Genomic DNA, 22,230 nt, shown 5'->3' on the forward strand with positions numbered 1-22,230 from the left:
AAACCCAAAGTCAGAGCAAATGGATTGCAAGAAAACTTGTCATGCTGGATCCTGAAACGCAGATGGCAACAGCTGGGCCAGAGCAGATGCCTGGGCAGAAGTCAGCAGCCCAACACGCTGGCTCACTGTGAGCCGCTGCCGTGGGGCTCACATCCTGCTCAGCCCAGAGGCACTGCCGCCACCAAGCCTGCCTTCCTCACAACCCCTTATGTTACCCCACTGGGACAGGAACCATCTTCTGTTGAATCCCTTTAGGCCTAATTACTCCTAAGGGGGGAGGAGGTGAGAGACAACATGCTGAGCGACTAGGATATACTGCAACCTCAGGTATCGCAGGAAAAAAGCAGTATGTGTATTCAGTTTAGACAGGTACTGGATTTGACTCACAGTCTTGACATCCAACCCTGGCTAACTCATAGACCGCTATTACCCTAGCAAGGGCTACAAACATTTTATTAAGAACTGAATTAAAAAAATTAAAAAAAAAATCAGTAATTCATAGATGATCACCCATCCTTGCATAAGAGCAAGCAAGTACCACCCTTTCAAAGAGATGCTCCACAAAGGCAGCAGCAACAAGCCATGATATTAGCAACACTTTTGTAACAGCCAAATTAAAATTCATAATAATAATTAAGCACTGCTGAAGCATTTATAGCTCCTCCTTGACTAAGACCTAACCAAGAACCCTGAGGCTTTGCAGCCTCTGCTCAAGGTTTTCAGGTATGACAAAAGAGCAGGACACAGTTCAGTTATTTAAAGAAGTTGAGCTTTCCAACTTTTAAAGATGTCCTGACCTGGGGCTACCAACCATCATCCCTAGTTACCTGCAAACAATCTTGACACTGAGAATAAATAAGACCACAAAACACATAATGACATCAGTATTTAAACTTCCTTTGTGTCAGAGTCTTAGGTAAGGGTATGTAAGAGCTTTCACAGTACTTTAGGGCAAACTTTAGCTATAAAAACAAGAGGAGACAGAGATAAGTTTTGTTTGGGTTCATTAATGAACTTGAATATCGCTGTCATTGTCTGAAAAACACACTTGTGCTATTAAAACAAGTATTCAAACTCAGTCAAAGGTTAATAAAAAATTCCAAGGCTAATGCTATTTGAAAATAGTGGAGAGGGTGACTATTTGGAAGCACTGTCAAAGAAGCATTTAATTTAAGACCTTCTCCATGCAGAGCTCAACCATTTTCCACTTTGCAAAGCTGGATACTTCGGCAGGGCCTGTCTTTTTCACACACACTTGCCAAAATTGTGAGTAGAGGCTATTAAAAATTCATAGCACAGCTCATACCAGACTGAAATAACATAATTTTAAATACCACTAACAACTAACTGCCTCTCGCTAGATTTTCCACTGCTGCAGCAATGAGACACATGCACGGCCCAGCCGCAGAATTCCACAAGTCCTGGGCAAAAATGGGACATTACGGTCAGCAGGGACCTTCCCGATTCCAGGCCTCTAGCAGAAGGAGCATTACCAAGTATCTCTGAAGGGTCAGCACAGAGCCCTGCAAAATGGCAGCCTCCTGCTACTAAACCACTACTTTGTTTGCTTGGCAATTTTAAGGGGACTGCAATAAAAGGGATTAACTTCCAACAGAGACAGAGTTGAGAAATCTAATCTCTACCTCTGCAGCAGAGATAACGGCTGTTAAGCCATTCAGAGGCAGGCTGAGGTCATTAGGTTGTTATCTGACAAGTTTACTGGCTTCTTGATACTCCCTGAGTGCTGCTCCAGCTCACTGTTTGCATCCAGCCACAACCAATGCATTTAAAAGGGCTTTTGCGAGTCAGCAGGAGCAGAGATTCACACTGAAGCCCCATGCATGCCCCACTCTGCAATCCCCAATTAAGCCTGTGTTTGTTTCCTGGCAAAGCCCAGATACCATGAGCCTCATTTCATTTGTTCATGTCTTCTGCATTTTTCCAGGTTTTTCTATCACCTGCAATTGATACTATATTCCACAGACAGCATTTTGTTCTGGATAGTGCTGGCTTCAGAGCTAAGCAGAGAAACGTGCATGTGAGAAACATACTGCAAAGCTATGCAGAGACACTGTGGGCTCTGCTTGGAGAGACACTGGGAGATACAGTCACGCCAAGCCCTGGCAATCAGCGGGGTCATCGCCCAGCCCTGCACATTGCAGAGGTCTCAGGTGCCTTTTCCTGACCGCCTGCATTCCTAAAACTCCTCCTCCTCCAGCAGCGTCCCCAAAAACCTAACTGGTCTCCTGCATCAGGAACACCTAGAAATAACCCCCAGGTGCTTGTCTGTCTGGAGGAGAAGCTGGTTTAGCCCCTCTCCCACTTTAGCTGTAGCTGAAGATGAGCTCTGCACTACCCCGTGCCCAGAGCCTCAGTGCAGTGGCCACAAACACCCCTGCAGCTCTATGGCTTGAAAGAATATTCCCAAGTGTTGGATTCTTCTGCGGGGATAATCCTGCCTGGTGCCATATGCACACTGGGTGACAGTGGTAAAGACTTTTTGGAAATATTGTCCTAAGTGCCCAGTGGCAATTTTAATCTCTTTATCCAAAAAGAGAATTGCTGAAAAGCAGGTCACTTGTTTAAGCAGAGTGTTAGGTCCATGAAAACAGGCATTCAAGTTAAACAAATAAATATATAAATAAGAGACAGACGTGGGAGGCAGCAAGAGAAAGAAAGAAAAAGAGAAAGGAAAACAGAAAGCTAAAGAGAAAAGAGAGAGAAGAGGAAGGAAGAAGAAGAAAGAATAGCAAAGAAATACAGAGCAAGAGAAAAAGCAAGTAAGCAACAAAAGTTGTCATAGTGCTGTTTCATTTAAAGGCAGAACTCCCTGAAGAAACACCCCACGGAGGTGTCCTACAAGTGGAACACAGAGTAAACTGCCTTAAATCCTTAAGACAAATGTTCAAAGGGTGTTTCATCTGCTTGGAGTTGCAAACAACAGTTTGCAAGCATGTGGTCCCTGTTGCCCCCCACCCAAAGACTAGCTATAAATCTGGAAAGGAGACGGGCTGTCTCCCATGGTGGGATGCCTGGCCCAGCTCTGGTTCAGCTCCTGCACCAGTCCTGTGTTTGACATACCTTGGAAATAAATTGCCTACAGCTAAATTCCGAGCTAAAAGCTAGCATGCCTTCCAGCTATTTGCACTGCTGTTACCATGTACTGGTTTTGAAGTAGCTCTAGCCCTTACTAGTGAAGTGCTTAAAGCACTTTGCAATAAATCCCCTCTGAAATAGGATCCTTGAAAATTTTGGTGCTGAGCACCATTTATGCATATGTGCACAGCACTCAATGACTGGGCCTCTTCCCCGAGAGGCAGAAGCGAGGAGAAACACAAGAGTCTAGGTGCATTTTTCATATAGGGACATGCACTGTAGCAATTATTTTGGAGGAACTTTGATAAACCCGTTTGCAAAGCCATGTTTTAGGAGAGCAATCTCAAACATAAAACTTCTAATTGACACAAAGACTTCATCTGCATCTAGTGCTCTTCAGAAAGAAGAAGAAACAGATCCAGAGACCACAATGAATGATTTTTACAACAGGAACAAGGTTTTCTTTTCATTTTTTAAGAGTTTGTGATCTGTCATCCCAAAGTTTCCAGTCTCTTCCAGAAAACAGAACTGGAGAATTTCCATGGGTACCTTTATTCCTGGACAGAAAAAATAATATGACTGTGGTTGTATTACAAAATACTACTTCTGCAGAAAGCTTGCAGCAAGAAGCACTTGGAAATGGGAATATTCATGATAACCTGGATTCACTGGGATAATGGAGCCAAAAAATGGTTTAGCATGTCCATCATCCATAATATAACAGGAAAAAGAACTCACCCAACATTTCAGGTTTTATGCTTGAAAATACAGGCAGCACCAATTTGCCTGCTTTGGGGAAAGAATAAATTATTTCCAAGTTTTATATTTGAAATTGTAGTCTATATTGAAGAAAAAAAAAAAAAAAAAAAAAGTCCCTCGAATTAGTCTCTTCATCTCTCTTTCTTCTGCCAGGACTGATTTGTCTACCCAATTAGGTTTCTTATGTGCATACAGCTTACTAAAGGTTTAATTTAGCATCCAGGGAAAGGATCAAATGACCACCAGATTGGACACACTAGGACTTGCAATCACCCTCACCCTCAGGACAGTGCCTCAAGCAAGGACCAGAACACAGGTGCAAATTTGTAATTTAAGCTCTAGGTGTCTTCTGAAGTCCCAGTGCCTTCAGTGTGGGATGGGAACGGGCAGCACAGTCGGTCCAAAGTTGCCATTGCACAAGCAGGTTCCCAGGCATGAGTTATCTCGTTTGCCCTGCAGATCCTCTACCACACGTCTCCCTCCCAAGGCACAGTGCCACACTCCAGAGCAAAGGAGACACTGAGGCCAGAAGGTGCCTCATGCACATCGCTAAGAATAAACTAAGTCATATTGAACAGGCAAGTGCATCACCTAACTTCATTGATACGCTTTCTAAAAGGCATGGGATCTTAGCACATGGGAACATATATAATAACTGGGGAAACAATGGATCTGAAAACTTGGTTTTCTGAGGCAAGTGGCACCTACTAGAAAGCAAAAAGTGCTGAGCATCATTTTATATCCGTGAAGTCAGCTCTTCAGAATAGGGATATTTCTATATATTTCTACTGTAAAAAAACAACTCCTCAAAACACAAGGTGCAATTTCATGTTTCCTCTTGCACACAAATACACAGTGTCCCCAGCTGCCCCACCACGAGCCAGGTGAGCTGCAGTGCTGGTGCAAGGGAGCAGCAGGAGTGCCCGTCCATCACCTCCTCTTTGTTGATGGCACAGAGGTCCAGGAGCACACAGCGTTCCCACCGCTGTTACCTCCAATTGAATATAACCACTAGAGATACACAACAAGACACAACTGTGGTCTCCATGGGCCCTGACTGTTCCAGGTGAGTCCTCACAGCTCAACAATGCAGTGTGTTCATCACTGTGAGTCGTGGGGCAATGAGCTGGCAAGTTCTCAGCACAGCCTTCAAGGTGCCCGGGATCAGCTGGCTCCACTCACCTTAGTGACTACAGATAATGTTTTTTGCTTCCTTTCCTCAGACAGTGCTCAGGCTTGTAACTACTGCACCTCCTCTGTTTCCTCCAAAGACCCTGGCATCTCAAAATCCCATAAAGTGGTATCAAGGAAAAAAACAGGGAAGGCTTAAGACGCAGAAATCATGCACACCTCACTTCCTAACTTCCATTGTTCCTCTTTAAGAGAAACAAACCCAGTTTTGTTACCATCCTGTTTTTCTTTTGTATACATGTCAATCGGGAATTCTAACAAGTAATATGGTCAAGTCCAAGGATTTAATTATCAGGCAGTTTTTTTTTCTTGTTAGAAGTAGAATACATTTGTTGTAAATTGTCAAAAAAAAAAAAAGTAACTTTGATTTTTACTTTATGTCATTGAAAAAATTCTGGTGACACATACCACATCAAAACATGAGATTTTTTTTTTAATACAGGTCATCTGTTAATACTGTACCTAACTTATGAGAAGTGGTAACAGATTCACAATAAAATGTATACATTATTTGATGAAAAAGTGAACACAATTTTGTTGGTTGTACTAAACGTAACTGTCAAAGACTTTGAACTTGAGTCCTCCTTACTTGGAGGGTCATAGCAAAAGGCCACAAAGACAGATGCTCACTGATGGCTGCTTGTTCTGGTGATATACCAGACCAACCTCAGCACTGGAGATCTGCAGAATCAAAGGCATCTCACATTGCCCAGCACACTCACAACTCCGGGCGCTGCTGGATGCAGTCTCAATACGTGTCACTCTTTCCCATCACCCTACATTGCTGCTGATGATGTGACATGCTGACCTGCACACCATGTGCAACAGTATATACCTTCTACCTTTAAGCTATTCTAGATTCTAGCTCTGTGAAGAAACCTCAAAAATACGACCAGACCTTGACCCAACATAGTCTTGTCTTCCTGAGCCCACAAGTCACGTGGGACAACCACGCTGCCCTGCATAAGTTTCCAATCTACCACTTGATAGGCAGCATCTCCAGCAACAACCTCTTCTGGTAGACCAGCTCACAGAGATGGAGATGATATCACCCTCCTCTCCTTAGAGGATTGTGCATACATCCTCCATTTTAGTGTTATCCTTATTTGACAAGGAACATGAAATAACTCATTGTAACAATGCCATGTGTGTGCTGCTCAGCCTTGTGTTCATTTCATTTGATGCTCTGATTGCTTAAATCAAAAATGCTGTCATAAATTTTTATTCACCTTGCCTGCTCCATCCAGTGCACCAGCTCATGTCCAAAGCATTTCTCTCATGCTCAGCTTAAGTGCACACATTCTTTCTGCCCAACAACAAAACTTGCTTGCAGACATGCTCATGCAGGTACAGACTTGCAGCCAAAAGTCAGCCTGCCCTGGACTGAGATCTTAATCATGCTCTTGTTATGCTCACGCTGGAAGAGGTCATGCTGCTTCTAACACCTGTTTTGCTCAAACTGAGATTGATTTTACAAGAAAACCTCTTATAGAAATAGTTTGCAGGTTTCCAAAATAACCTGAAAGAATAAGTGGAAATATGTAAGCACATGCCTCCTCCGTTTTCATTTTGAGTCTGAACATCTTTTTGGTCTTTGTGCATGACTCCCCAGTAAGATGTTTAATTATTATTTTTCATTAGCCACAGTTTTCTAATCTGTAACTTAAAATTAAGTTCCTAAATCAGAAATGATGCAAATTTCCACAGTGCTTGGTACCCACATCTTTAACAATGATCCAAAGACTTTGCTCAATGAAGAGATTATTCCAGTTACAGCAAACCATTTTTTGGCACCTTTGGATATTTAATACACCATCAACAAGCCTAACTAAAAAAAAAACATGCAAGCTATTAAAGGTTTAGATATCTGGACAATTGCATTCAAATTCTCTTTTTATTTACATTTCGCCCCACTTTCATTATCTCTATCATGCACTCCCAGATCAGGAGTATCTTGCCATGCCTGTCTTGCATGCTTTTCCTTTCAGAAGCCTACAAAAAACAAACTTTTAGGAAACTCAAAAACCAGGTGCTATTAAGGACGAACAAAATCACCTTCCTGTGGATATCAATCCCAGTGAAGAGAAGAAGTGCCAAGATCTCAGTCTTGGAGAGACTCTACTGATTTTTCTTCCAGCACAACAACAATAGCTTGTACTTCTCTAGCCTCTTGCTAAACAAGGAACTTGCAGCCTCAACTAAATATACTGGAAGAAGCACATGTACAGATTTCCAACCCATACTTTCTAGAAAAGAACTGTCATGCAATACTAATTTACACATCTTCTTGAATAGCAAAAATTCTCACCTACTCTTTGTACATACAGCAAACTTAACTGCCATTTCCCTAAGAAGAGCAATAAGACCCCATGCTCACTTTTAAAAAAAAAGTCTTAAACTATTCAATCAAGAAAGTTATTAGAGACTATTAATTACAGAGTTCTACACTGATATTATATTCCTTTTTAAATGTTACATTAACTTTTCAAACTACTCTTCAATCAAACTTAAAACAATACTTAAAAATAAATTACAGTACATTACGAGAAATGGATGCATTAATTTTGAAATGTGAGAATTATCAATTTTATTTTCAAAATGAATTTTCCAATGCGATTGCTAAATTCTTCAAGAATTTTCTTTCCTGTCTCCAGACTGCTCCCAGTGCTGCCCATTTGAGAGTACACCAGGCATTGTCCCAAGCTAAATGCAAACACCTTGTAGTTAGGAAGAGCCTCTAACACACAAAGGCCTATAATAGATTAGACAGTCCTTGGAGTCTGTATTTTCTTTCTTAGGTCTGCATGACACTCAGTACAACCAGTGGCCAACCACTACGTTTATAATTAGGAATCAAGTTTGATTCTTGGCTTGGCTTTGCTGGTTTAAATACTGGCCATACTGTTAGCAGCACAACATTTCTGATTACAGCACCTGACACCACAAATGCACCACAAAGGCTAAAAACACAGGGAAACCTGATAAGCTTGGCCATCTACCTAGTCTGGCATCCTCCTAGGCAATGAGTGCTGTGGTATTCACAAGAACACTGCAAAATCTATCTTCCAAAATACACAATATCTAGTTTACTTGGTAAAGATTAAATTAGCAATGCAATTGCCATATTTATTGTAGACTGCTTTATTCCATTACCTAACTGTTAAAGTACTTCAAGGTTTAGCATTTAGCTAACACATTCCTTGTCAGCTTTCGTCTGTAGCAGCTCTATATTAAGCTGTAGCACTAGCTTTTCTCCATTTTCTTGAAAAGGAAACAACTGCACATCTACCAGATACTCTAGCAGACACCATAGCTTTAGGTTCAGATATTGGAAGAGGTTAGTTGATTTTAAAAAACACCCAGAGTTCTCCCAAATCTGCATCACAGAGTATGCAGCTGCTCAAGATGCTACTGATGTGCCTCCTTCCACATAACGTGGGCCTGAGTCCTCCAGAAGGACTGTCCTATGAAATGAAGGCATAGGCAATAGTCATGGAATTAAGCCAACTTCATCATGTACTTAATACAGGGCTGCTAAGGAAATGTAAATTAGCGATTGCAATGCTGTTCTGAAGACACCTTTAGGCTTATAACTGTGTTAGAAACCAGAATGCACATATGTCTTTAGGATAATGGTAGATAGTGTGCTTCTCCAGTAAAACTTAACCCTCTGACCATTGCAGAAGCTACTCACCACTGTAGCAGGCTTAGGGGGTTATTTTCTACTGCCTTCCTGAAGAGACATGGCATTTTCTCCCTAAAACTGCTGCCTTGCAGTCTTGTGTGCAAAGTTTCATTCCAAATCTCAAATTGTGTACTGAGGTCAATGTATCACAAGTCCTGTTTTGCATAACATCAAAAACTTTTAGCAGTTGACCCCTGCAAGATTTTGGCCTGAATTACAAGCATATTATGACGTTGCTAAGAATATACTCCTGGAGACTACAATATCAGTGTCAGGAGCTTATCAATTCTCAGCTTTCCACAGCTCTTTGGTAGCAACATCTTGTAGCATAGTCATGCTTAAAAGAAATGACAGAAATGCAACTCTGAATGCTCAGCACCTTAGGAACATGAGTACATTCATGTTCCTTGACACTCGTGGGTTTTTTTTTACACTTACGTTTTCTACCATCCTTTAAACTTGTGTGCCACACTGTTGGGCACTTTGGTCATTATCATTCTCACTTCCTGGTTCTCAAACTAGCATGACATGTGTGTTTTTGTTTTGTTTTGTTTTTTTTCAACAGCATATGCTTAGCACAAAAGAAAACCTCATGTTCCAGATTTTCCTTTTTTTGCATCTTATTTGGAATGTGTATTTGTACTGGCTTTTGACATTTTTTCTTTTTTCATTTTTCAAACAAAGCATCACATTCAGACTACGAGGCTTACTGGTTTCCCTTCAGTCATCGGGGGCGGATTTTCAAAATAACAGGGATCCAGCATACAGTGACTGCTGGCAAGCAAAGTGCATTAAACACCTGGCTTTTATTTATGTCTTACAAATATCTCTCTTCATCTTTTTCACCATTATTCATTTACATTCCTCTCATTACTGTCTAAAATACCAGAATGTCTTAGCAACCTTTCAGTAAGATTAGCACTATTTCCGCAAACTCTTCAGAAAGAAAGTTCCAGTTCTTAACTCAGATAAAAAAAACATGGGTATGTATCCATCAGGGAACACTGTCACAGGAAGCCTATCACACTACTTAAGCACCACATTTTGCTAGCAAACTACAGATATTCAGGGAGAGTTAATATCCTAGGTGATTAATGCAGAATTTGCTCTTCCATTTCAGTGGTGCAAGCTGAAAGAGGGTGCTTCAGAAGGAAAACAATCTTTGAGGGTTTTTTTTTCCATGTGTGCCAATAAGATAACGATTAGCTTTGAGAAATCCACTTTGAACATGTAAAGTGTTTTTTAAGAATCCCTGAGGAAGAGCCATGCCAGGAAATGAGCTGTGCTATGGGCTAAGCTGTTGGATATGTCAGCTGAGATGGCAGACTCCCTCCTCTAGACTGATTGCATAAGCTTCTTTTGGACAACTTCACTGACTGCACTTGTTCTCTTCTTTAACTTGCTTTTCATTCAGATCATACTGGAATGGCCCATGAGTTGCGTTCCAGCGACGGTTACATAAGACTGGCTGCTAGCTACCATTTGGCAAGTTTTAAAGCAAGCAGCCAGTGCAATCCATGCATTGCACTGAGAGATTTAAATTTCAACCAAGCAAGGCAGAAATCCAATTTATCAATTACTCGGCTAGAGCCTTTCCAAGCTCGCAATTATGGAAAACAGAGAGGAACAAACAATATGAAAAGAGTCTAATGAAAACTAGAAATCAGACAAAGTGATTGGTTTCATATTTCCCCTTAGCAAAATAGCTTGGCTTTTCTTTTGAATTTAAGGATGGAAGTCTGTCTATTTTAGAGCTAACAAATTTAAATTCACAAAATGAAAGCAAAAGAGAAATAAGTTTACAGCCAGGGCTGCAAATGGGATGCAGTGCTTTTCTCTCACCCTCACCTGAGCCCTGACTGGTGGTTTGCAACACAGGGCAGAGTTAATAGTGAATATGGGCACAGTCCCATGTCCGAAGTCCCCAAAGTCTATTAGTTGTTGTAGATAATATTACCCTTCATGTAGACTAGCCCTCCATCAGGGTTGTGTATATGTCAGTTTGCAACTTTGGACAATGCAGACCATGTAACAGAAAAGATCTTTCTTTCTCAGACCCACAGCAAGTTATTTATAGGGAGCTCTTGGAGTCACTCCTCCAGCTTAAAGAGCTCTCTGTCCAGGGCTACATGAAAGCTATTTTATCTAAGCAAATAAGGCCAGTAGGCATCAAGATCAAGTATGACTAAGCTATTTGAGGATTCAAATGGGAGATTCAAATGAGAGATGTCTTTCAAAGCAATGGACATTTGACAAGGAAAAGTAGTGTTCCTTTTTCAAGACTTAGCCATAAATAAAAAGAAAAAATATCAACAGATAGTTTCTGATAGCTCATCTGTCACTGAGACATTTCAGTAATATCTCATGGTTCAAAATGGAACTAGAGTCCCCTTTTGCTCTCCTCTCTATTAGCACATGAAGGAATCCATCGTGGCTCAAGTCACCAGTATTTCAATAGGAGTAGGACGATATCAAATCATTTCCATGCTGCAACATGGCCATCTTAGGAATAGTTGCAACCCAAAATATTTCTTTAAATGCCTTACATTTTACCATCCTTCCTGACTTGCTGGTATTCCTTTTATTTTTAACCACAGGTCACTGGTATGCATGTCCACAACAAGTTTATTCTACAGTTTTTATTTAAAGCATAATAAAACCTTTTCTTTTTCAAAAATTGCTGATCTCACTGTCCACTTCCAGTTCAATGATTTTTCATCATGAAAAGGCAAGTCTTCTATTTAATTATTCACTTGCTTTTGCAAAGGCATGATTCAAAATGGTTTATTTTCAAGACCTAGAATAACCACCCCACAATTTCTTTAAGTATATGTGAGGAAGAAGCAGGAGGTTTTCCATGTGAGCTGCCAGCAACTGCAGACTCTTACCATGTCATACCTTTCTCCTGACAAAATCAGCTTTGACCCACTTTATTCAAACACCAAAATCAGAGACATGAAGAATTATTCCCCTTATTCAGGACAAGCTTGGGTGAATTATGCAAGACTGCTGTCACACAACCATGCTCTGTCATATCCTCCCATTCACACTTAGGCAATCCCAGGTCTGCCTCTTTCTGCAAGTCTCAGGTCCCACAGCACCTAACGTCACCTCTCAATCATCCCTGAAATTTTAGTATGCTCATCTGAGGCAGGAGCTGCATTCTCAAGGCAAAATATGTTATCCTAGAGCCCGGAGCCAGGTTGCATTTGTAAGAGCTCCCAGGTGCTCTGACATTTTCAGGTCTTACTGTAAAGCTACTTTGGGGACCAAGCTCCATATTTATGACTGTCGGCTAAAGAACATCTGTACGTGGACGTTTTGATTGAAAATCCCAAATGCACACATTTCAAGTTTTGTTTCATTTAATGAGAGATTATTTCTCCACATTAAGAAATCTCAGGTGTATCCAGTGGAATAAAGATGAAACTTATACTTGGCAGCCATTTTAGTGCTTCAGTAAAGGCAAACATAAGAGAACAAGGTAATTTTGCTTAAACGGACCATTGTGAATGCCTGAAAAATTACAACAAGCCCTTTTTAACCCACTTTCACTAGTTCTTTCAGGTTTGAGGCTGTGACATCATGTGAAATGCTACCCTTACACTGAGTTTACTATTCAGAAGTATGTCTTTGTTAAGGACATCCCCTTTAGGAGTCATCACTCAGATAGTGGCAAGTACAATATGAAGCTCAAACCTGGTTCACTAACTTTTTAACATCTTTTTAGATGTTAGATTATATATGCTTGGAAATTCTGGGTTATATTTGACAAAGAGATTGCAGAAGTTGCCTTTCCTGTCTACAGATGTGAGATGTAGTTACGTCAGCATTATAATAATGGCAAGTTATGAAAATGAAAAGGGTTTCTTTTTTTCCATAAGTGTGTGATTAAATATCAACAGACATGCAGCAGTGCCTTGCTGCTGGAGATGGTACTCTCAAGAACTGGAAACAGAAGGTTCTGCTTGCAAGGAGTGGCAGGAATTAGAAGAATGACAATTTCAGGTGCATCCAACTCAATATCTACACAGCATTTTCATGCTGCATACTCCAACCAGTCTGCATACTGGACTTTTTGAAACCCTGGCAAGTAGTTAAAATAGGCAGCTTCTATTTGGCCAAATAGGAAATATTCACAGGTGTATGAAGAGCAGCAAGGGAAAAGTGGCTCCAAAGGACCCAACTCAGTGCAGGCTGCTCCAAAGTCACTAGTTCAGTGCAGGAACCTCTGACTTTGTGCCCTATGTCCTTTTTTTTTTTTGTATGCAAAATACACTAATCTCTATTTGATACATTTTATTTCTTTTTTACTTGAAGTAGATGAAGAGTCTGTCTGCACTGACCATCATCACAAGCTACTTGATAATAGCAAGAGTTCAGCTGCCCAAATCCTTTCTGGAAAGAAATGTCAGCAGATTTGTCACCAGTCTCTTTGTGCATGGCCTTCATGCAGGTTGCCTGGGGACAAGACAAGCACACAAAGGTAACACTTGTGGAAAATTTTGCTTCGGGTTTTTCTGAACAGGTTCACAACCTCTTTTCTAGCTACTGACTGGAAAAGAAATTTCTCATAATAGGAAAAAAAAAGAAAGTTTTCTGCATGAATTTCCAAAGTAAACTCTACTTCCATGTCAAAATTCAAACCTCTGTGTTACGAATGAAAAAAAGTTATGAGCAGTGTCTTTTTTAAAACTGAAAGGAAATTGCATTTGTAACTACTTTCTTTATCACATTTGTTCAGTGCGAATCAGGAAAAACGTCACGTGCCAATTAATTGTAGAGACCCTTGCCTGAAAAAGGAGTAAGGTTAGTGTAACTAAATTAGATGGGACCATAACCATGTGATGTTCAGTTTCATGTGAACTTCATTTCTATTATCTCTTGTATATGTTAGCTGTCAGTTCATAATTTTATCAAAACCTCAAAATGCTTGGCATTTTTTATGTGTGTTTTTTTACAAAAATAATCTAAGCTTTTGTTTCCAATCTTTAGTTCTTATTTCCGCAGGGAAAATCCTGAAAGAGTCCTAAACTGAGAGGATAGTTTTCTGTTTCTTAAAAGATGGTTTCTTTCTCTGTTTTCTTGCGAGATCGTTTATTTTTAATGCCTATGGTTAGGAACCCTGCATGCTTACAAGGAGAAAAAAACATCTGAGGCACTCATTAAGCAAATGAATGCCACATTATTTTAGTCACCCATACCAATTAGCCCAGTATTTGGAAAACTGTAAGAAATACATGAGTTCTTTAAGTTCATTTTCCATTTGATATGTGTTTCCTTAGCACACTTAATTAATTAATTTATTTATTTATTTATCGTAAGGAAGAAAGGTTTTTTCAAGTCTCCACGGAATTTCTGTTATTTTGCTAAGGTATTTAGAGTGCATCTCTGCAAGATGATCTGTGCTCTTAGTTCTCTGTCTTCTGGAGTGTTTTCTTGGAATTTCCTCTGTGGATCTGCACAGGGCAAACACGATTTTAATTTGCCTGCCTATGAGATCATTTCACCAGGATATTTTTATCCACCTTTTCTTCAATCTCTTTCCTATTTTTATTGATCAACAAATAACAACTTGCTATCAGGCTAGATTAAAACAAAAGGAGTTCTGAAATCTTTTCAGAATATTGTCACCTACTATTAGGCATACCTGTAGTATGGTAGCAATACAATTTCCTACATTAAGGAATTCACATACAGATCAATGTGCAATTTCATACACATTGAGAGAGGATTTTGCTCACTTGTTTTTAAGTTTCCATTTTTATTTTCCTCATCTACATATCTTGAGAGTTTTTCTGTATGATCTTTTTGGTTTGTCTAACAGTACTACAGATAAGCAGTGCAAGTCAAGCTCAGTCTTTACAAAATGCCGTCACCATTAAGAACAATTTAGCTGGTTAACTCAAAAGAGATGCACAGAATGTTTAACAAAGCAAAGCATGCGAAAAAAATAATAATCATCTGTAGTGAGACTCTCTAATTCTGTGCATTAGAATGAGTATTAAAATAGGAAGTTTTACATTTAAGAGAGTGAAATTTAGCTGGGATCTATGATCCTATCTGTAGAATATGCTCCAAATGCTGACTTTTGGAAAATGAAATGTACAATATTAGTTAACCACACAGGGTATGTAGAGTCCCCTAGGCCTCATGAAAGCATGCATGGAGGGCTAAAAAAGAGAAGATGATCAGAATCTTTTTCTTTTTTTTTAAGCAAATACAGTTAGGAGTGAGATAATGGCTTGGTATTAAAAGTGCTATGCCCTTCCAGTGAAATCAGAAAGACATGAGAAGAGATAGAAAGACTCAAACACTGTTTTCTAGCCCCTGTTAGTAAAGTTATGAATCAGAGCTCAAAGTACTAGGCTAGAAACTGTGAAGTCTGCTGGCTTTGTTGAACCTCATATTTAATACATTTATTAAAAATCACCTGTGGCATTTGCAGCACAACTCTATGACAACCAGAGTTACTCAAATATGATCCCCAGCTACCTGAAATATGCTCACACTAACAACTGCTGGACAATACTAATAGCAAGGGCATACCTGGATGGATGTCAACATTTCCAAGTTCATAGGCACTGAGAAGAAGTTTGGCAGCTCTACACGGCCACCTGCCTATACAGACTGAGAGCAATTACCTCTCTTCTAAACTGAGTGTCTTCTCAGCTTCTCAGCTGCTTTAATGGTCTTAAAACACTGTTGAGAATATTTTGGACAGCATATTCCTAACACTCTGGAAGTACAGTGCTGTTTCCCCACTATAAGGGCATGTCAGCAGCCAGGGGCCTTAACAGCCTGCCCTTGCCCCAGCACCTCAGCACAATGCTGTGGAGCAGAACCTGCCCCAGGGCTGCAGATGATTTGGTGCATGTGATTAAGCACATGGAACAAAAGCATTAATACTCGGGTAAAATAAAATACGTAACAAATAAATATTTGACTACAAGGGGATAAAATAGAAAGGCTGACTTTCCACTAGTACTCCATAACTCTACCTTACACTAATGTTGAAGAAACTATCTTTGCCCTGTCTTTGCTCACATGACATTACTAGGAAGTTGATAGATCTTTTAAAAAGCAGGATGAGGGAGCAATGGCAGAGCAACTTTGGGCACAGGCACATTTTTGTATCACAGAGGAGAGATGGGACACCATGAGCATCAGGGAGCTCCACATGCATTTCTAGCATTAGAGACCAAAACAACCAGTCGCTGCTTAAACCATCTTTTGATACTGAAACATCGCTATCTAGATGCAGGCATTTCCCTCAATTATTGTACAGATACTGCCAAGCTTTACCCTACAGCAATGTTTTAAAACACAAAAATATTAAAGGTCTGTTTGGGAGCAGACCTGAACATTACAAATGTGTAGCTACTGGGAAAAGGTCACAGGTAAAAAATGCAAATGACAGGTCCTGGATGGACCTAATGGAAAGTAAAAAGCACATATTTAACCAAAGACCTCGGCCAGAGCAGGAGCTTCTGAAACACGAGGAGCAACAATCCAGCACGTGAAGTTCCTTGCTGCAGCAGCCCGTACTGAACATGGCCTACCAGCAAACACGGGCAATGCCATGAAAACGTTACTAAATCGATGTTTCCACTTTGGGGATTGGACACACAATTTCTTTCCTCCATTTTTTTACTGTGTTCACCACTTAGGAAATATCCAGTAAGTTAGTGTGCAAGAGTGTGGATCAACACACAGACAAGGAAAAGTACCCCCTGCTCTAACCAAGAAGACAAAACACACCAAGTGTCATATTCACTTCTATACTTCGAGGGGATAAGGAGAGGGACAGAAGATAGGACAGAAAACTACATAAAAGTATATATAGAAAACATAAGAAATCTACATGTTATGTTAAAAAGAATAGGCTGCCACATGCACCGCTGTCACCTCTTTCCCATGCAGCCCCTGTACATAAAAAGTACTTCCCACCCCAGGGAAGGGCTATGGTAGACCACAAGGTGCTAGGGTAGACGTGTCCCACTACAGTCAGGGCTGTGCAAGGGTCTCAGATGTTGTGCTGGTCTAGATGAGAAGAGCATAGTGTTAGCAAAACAAGACTGATTTGCTCAAAGAGTGCTACTAAAGCATCAGGACAGCTTGAATGCATGCAACTACAGTCAGCAAGGCCTCAAATGGAATTTAGTTGCAATGTGTATAGAGAAGGCAGTATATTTAACTTACTCTTGATAAGTAACTATTCAGTGTCATTAGGTCATGATGCATATTTAATCAAGAAATGTGAACAATCTGTATTAGCCACTATATTCAGTGGAAAAGGTGCATATAAACTGCCAAACAGTTCCAAAAAATGCTTACCTTGAGAATAAGCCAGAGCAGATAGAAAATATGACTACCTCATTTCTCATTAGCAGGAAATTTAAACTTATTCCTTTTCGTCTTTTATAAGACATACTGGAAATTACAGTGATAACCTATGTCCCTATTACTACTTTTACAGTTGTTGACTGTATAAAGTATATTTTTATGCTAGAATTTATTTTGGGACATGCTTCTCATGGGACATGACACTGGCCAAAGAAGTATAATAAAAGGCACAATCTCTCATTCTTCACTGTCACATTCTGCTGTATGTCCCATTTTGGTTCATACATTCACTTTCATAAATTGTCCTTCTTCAATGCAAAGGCATCTCCACTTTTATGCAGCCCATCTGTCAAGGACTTCAGCAGCAACGGCATCCTAAAATTCTCCCAGTCTTAGGCATACCTTCCTGCTCACGACACCGCTTATGATATTACAGTGTTATTATATGATAGGTGGCTGCCTTAAAATGAGAATGTAGTAAGAGTTAGAATTCCAGAATCATGCGCCCAGTTCAGCTGGAAAACACACAAACATATTGCAATTCAGCCTCATTAAGAGAGTTCAGGGAAAGGGCATTGCTAAAAATGAAGACCAAATGTCTTGATTTACAGATCTACGCAGCATTTGCTGCAGTATGTTAAACAGTAACAGAAGTCATTTTTAATGCAACATCTTTCACAGAGAAGCTCATGATGATGTGGCATTTGTGCTGCTAAGAAGAAATTCATAAAGGGCACCTAAAACTTTTTGTGCTACCTTTTATTGAAAGTTCATACCAATGAAAAGTAATAACATAGTATTTCGATGTATAGAATTCTGCTCCAGTTACTTAAATCAAGATCCTCAATCTTAGTTCGTCCTTTTTCATCAGTAAATGCCCAGCAATCAGCCTGCAGAAAGCCTGCAGACTAGTCCAAAGCACTGTCAGCAGGTTTAAGAAATTTGGATTCATGGTCATGGTACAGCATGGATACCTTGGATTCATTGGATCCATGGTACAGCAAGGTAGAATATCAAAAAATGCACTTCCATAATTGCAGAGCAAGGACATGCCAGGCAAGTTCTCAGGTGGTACCAATGAAAGCATTGATTTTACCCATTTATAAGTAATAACCAGCTGCTCCATAGCAATCCTACTGGTTGTTGAATAAAGGCTTTTGATGGAGAATCAGTAGGTGTCTGTGAAGGAGTTCGGTGTCAAAGTAATTTCTGCTGACCTTCTTCTTTACTGTTTCCAAAGATGCCTAAGCAGCTTCCCAAGCAGCTTCCTGTACCACACCTGATTCCTCTCCTATTGCAAAATTCCACGTAGTATGGAGCACGTACAACTACCACAACAATTTCCTCCCTTCCTCCCCACCAGTAGAATAAAATTAGGACACTATCAAGAGTATTTACCATGACAAAATTGGATCATAATGCCTGTGTTTGGTTTTAAAATGAGCTTCTTCAATTTGGGACTCTGCAGCAACTCATTTCTCAAGTCCCCTGTGAGGGATCTGAGAGACCTTCATGTGCCCCACAGCTCAGTGATTCGGGTAGCTGCCGAATATATATACACGAGATTCAGTTTCAAGTTCCTGCTCTGCCTCGTTTGGGGTGACCCAGGAAAAAAAGCTGTATCTCAACATCATGCATTCTGAACTCTGGGTGTCCTGCAGCCCAATCTGTTCTTTAGCTACTGCATACAACATCGTGCCAAGCAGCCTTCCTTCCAAGGACAGCATCCGAGCAATGTGTGTATCTAGATAGAAAACTGTAAATGTGCATTTCCACACACAAAATAAGCACAATTAAGTCTAAGTAAATCTAATTTGAAGCACTATGGCTATCTCTGTTCAACATGCTACTTTGCAGGGGGAGGAATGAGTGAAAAAGGGCAACACTGTGCGGCAGTTTTCCAGTTCCCAGGCAAATCCCCTCCTATCTCCATATAGCATAAGAAATGATGGCACCAATCCAAATATCTTCTTCCCCCCATGGATTCCAGTGTGTAATCCAGCCTCTGGCAGAGAACTTGAGATCACACAAACAAGCACTGAGGATTTGCTTTTCCCTTTCTCACCTGAAATTCTGAAGATATTAATCTCCTTTTCACCTACCCAAAGACTTCCCCAATTTTGGGCACAGCATTAGTTAACTTTCTGTTGCTAAGTAGAAAACCAGAAAAAGGTTCACAGGATTATAAGGATCATGTATCCATGGTGATTTTTAATAAGAAATCTTACTTGCAGTAGACAGAAGCAAGAAACAGAATGAGACTTCATGGGTGACTTATTTTAATTCATCTCCTAGGAAGTAGGATATTTCTGTTGCTGGTTTGATTTGAAGCCAAAAATTGTAATCCTGGATCAAATTCTTGAGATTCAGACTCAAGTACATTCCTCTTTCAGAAACTACAAGACTACACCTATCTTTAATATACCAGTCCTCTTAGGTAAAATGCTTATGATTTATTATACCAAGGTTTGACAGAGCCATGCTGTGAACAGTAATATCAACATAAGTAGCCTGCTTACTTTCTTAACTTGTTGCTTTCTGAAAGTGTAATATTTATGGTAGTTCAGCTCCTTGCCAAAGTCCTCATTGTTTAATAGGGCTCAGATAAAGTAGCCCTGCACACATATACCTAATTTTTACACTCTTTCAGTGAGTCACGGGCAGAAGCATATGTCAGGATGCCATGTACAGAAAGAGAACTAAACAGTTACAACTTTCATTTCATTTTCATTTGGTTTCACAATTTCTACAGCTGTATTTGCCTCAGTGTCATTCCTCAGACGAGGAGGAAGGAAACTGCCCTCCACGAGGAAACTGCCCTGCACAAAGCTATGCCAACAAAGCAGAATCCAAGGGAAAGAGGGGAGAGTGCAAAGAAAAGGGACCTGTTTGCCTTGAGACAGCCTCAGCAGGAGGGATAAGTCATGGCTAGAGCGCAAGGCTGAAAAGAGCTAAGCCCAGAATGGAAGTGACGCTAAGTCTTCTGAGAAAAGCATTTTGACAAGTGACAAACCAGCAGCACAGTGTTTGCATTCCTTCTACAGTGGCCAATGGTGCTGTTCCCATAGCTACTGTATATTGAAATGTAGGATGTAGCTACAGCAACCGGGAACCAAAGTCCACATTCACTGTAAAATTCCTAAGATGTTACTTATTCCTTACGGTGCCTTCTCCCAAATTTCTAAAAGAGGAAAAATATAGGGTTAGCTTATTTTTTGAATTAATTAAAATTAGGCTAAAGAAAAATAAAGTGAACAGATCCGCTGGAAACAACTGATGCCAAAATTTGTTCCACTGATGCAAACAAATTGCTTCTTTCCATGATTTCCCTGTCCACATCAAGAGGAGACCAAGATTGTTTTGTTAAAAAGAGCTGTCATTGCTTTACTTGATGAGCAATTTTTGCAGTTTGCAGCTCTGCCAGGTCACACCATATTCCGAGTCTCCATGCATTCATTTATAAGTCAAGCCCTCCATCAGTTATACTAGGTTGCTTGTTATCTCCCTGGACCACCCCACCATTTCCATGACACTGTTACTTTTAAATTACACTTCTCCTCAGAAAATCTGCTGATTTTGGTGGCAATTCATCTGCCTCTCCTTAGCAGCACTTATTCCCTACTGCAAAGAAAGGGAAAGAAGAGGTGGAAATACTGCATCAGGCATAAAATGTTGTGTCTCGAGCACAGTCTTTTAATCTTCAGCATGTTGTTTGCCATGCAGTTGCCAACTGGATAACAAGCCAAGGGCATGTTTCGTGATATGTATATACAGCTAAACAGAAAAGAGCTTAAAGTTTAACCTACTATAATGATTCCTGATTTAATGCCCCAGTTCAGCTCTCACCCAAAACAATAGGAGTTGTGCCTAGGAGGATTTATATTGGGCCTTAAGACAAACAGTTAGCACAGCACTTAATTTCCTATGTCCAGTGGCTGCAGAGTCCAAATGTGAAGGTTGCAAGAAGAATCAGCACTGCTTAACTTTGTTTTAAAATGCTGTAAAAAACTGTTCTTTTCTCAAGGCTTCATGACCATACTCAAATGGTCAATCTTGTCTATAACAGGATTAAGAAACACTTTAGCCCTGATAGAGTGTAAATTAACCTGTAACCCTTGATTAACAAAGCAATGAAGCACTTCTTTTTTTAAAAAGACAACAACTCTCAATTAGAAAAACGCAGCCTCAGTGATGACAAATATTCTTACAGCACTCCAAATGGCAGCAGAATCTCCATTTAAACATTTAAAGTTTTAATAACAAAAAGCTTAGGCAAGCTTATAAATCCATGTGTGGCTCAACTCTCCACCATTTAGATGGACATTGCTAATTTGGGTTTGTGTGGACAGAAGGAAGGCTCAAGGAAATACTACAGAGGTCCCTTGCCTTTCTGTCAGTGGAGAATGTCTCAGGCTTGCAATGGCTGTCAGTTATCAGGAGCAGAAGGGGAGTTTCTTTCTCATCCAGAAAAGTCACAGCAGAGGTATGCACAATTTCTCCTTCAGCAAGTGTCACTTGCTGAACATTTTCTAGTCTTACTATATTTTAAATGAAAGAGGAATACAAACACAGTCCAGGTTTCACATTTTTCAGAGATGAAGACAGCTAACAGGACACAACAGGAACATTGTAAAGACAAGACGTTTTTGAGTGTTTTTTTGCTCTCTTTCTCTCTGCTGGCCTTACACCACCTTGCTGGCTTCCCAGGACATAGCTTCAGAAGGAGGCAGGTTGCCCAAGCATGTGCCGTGGCAAAGCACACACGCCAACTGCGCAGCAGCCCAGGATGGGAAACACTGCACACGAAGGGAAACTACTGCCCCTTTGCAAGTTCTCAGGTGCACAGCTCAGTACAGATAGAAGTGAGCCACGCAGCATGATGAGAGAAAGAAAAATACATGCTGAAGAATTTCGTTTTTATAATCTGGGACATTTTACCCTTGCAGATGGAAATCACTTCAAAGGTTACCTGAACGGGTTGGTATTACACGTGTATTGCAATATTTAAAGCAAATTTAGACACCTCCTAATTTTGATCTAAAAAAGGCCAAGCAGAGGAAGCTTCTGGGAGGCCCTGACGTAATCATTAACTTTGACGTTGTGCTGTCTTCAAAGTACTGCAGCAAAATCATTTAAACAGAGAGTCTCTCTCA

The 22,230-nt window shown here is 40.3% G+C and overlaps 1 protein-coding gene across 1 annotated transcript in view; it reads right to left on the reverse strand.

The window, feature by feature from the left end:
• BASP1 (brain abundant membrane attached signal protein 1) overlaps nucleotides 1-22,230 on the reverse strand; it is a 47,189-nt gene that overhangs the window by 1,552 nt on the left and 23,407 nt on the right. The window lies entirely within an intron of this gene.

The sequence above is a fragment of the Nothoprocta perdicaria genome, unplaced genomic scaffold (assembly GCF_003342845.1).
Source record: "Nothoprocta perdicaria isolate Ctin4 unplaced genomic scaffold, notPer1 scaffold_264, whole genome shotgun sequence".
NCBI lineage: Eukaryota > Metazoa > Chordata > Aves > Tinamiformes > Tinamidae > Nothoprocta > Nothoprocta perdicaria.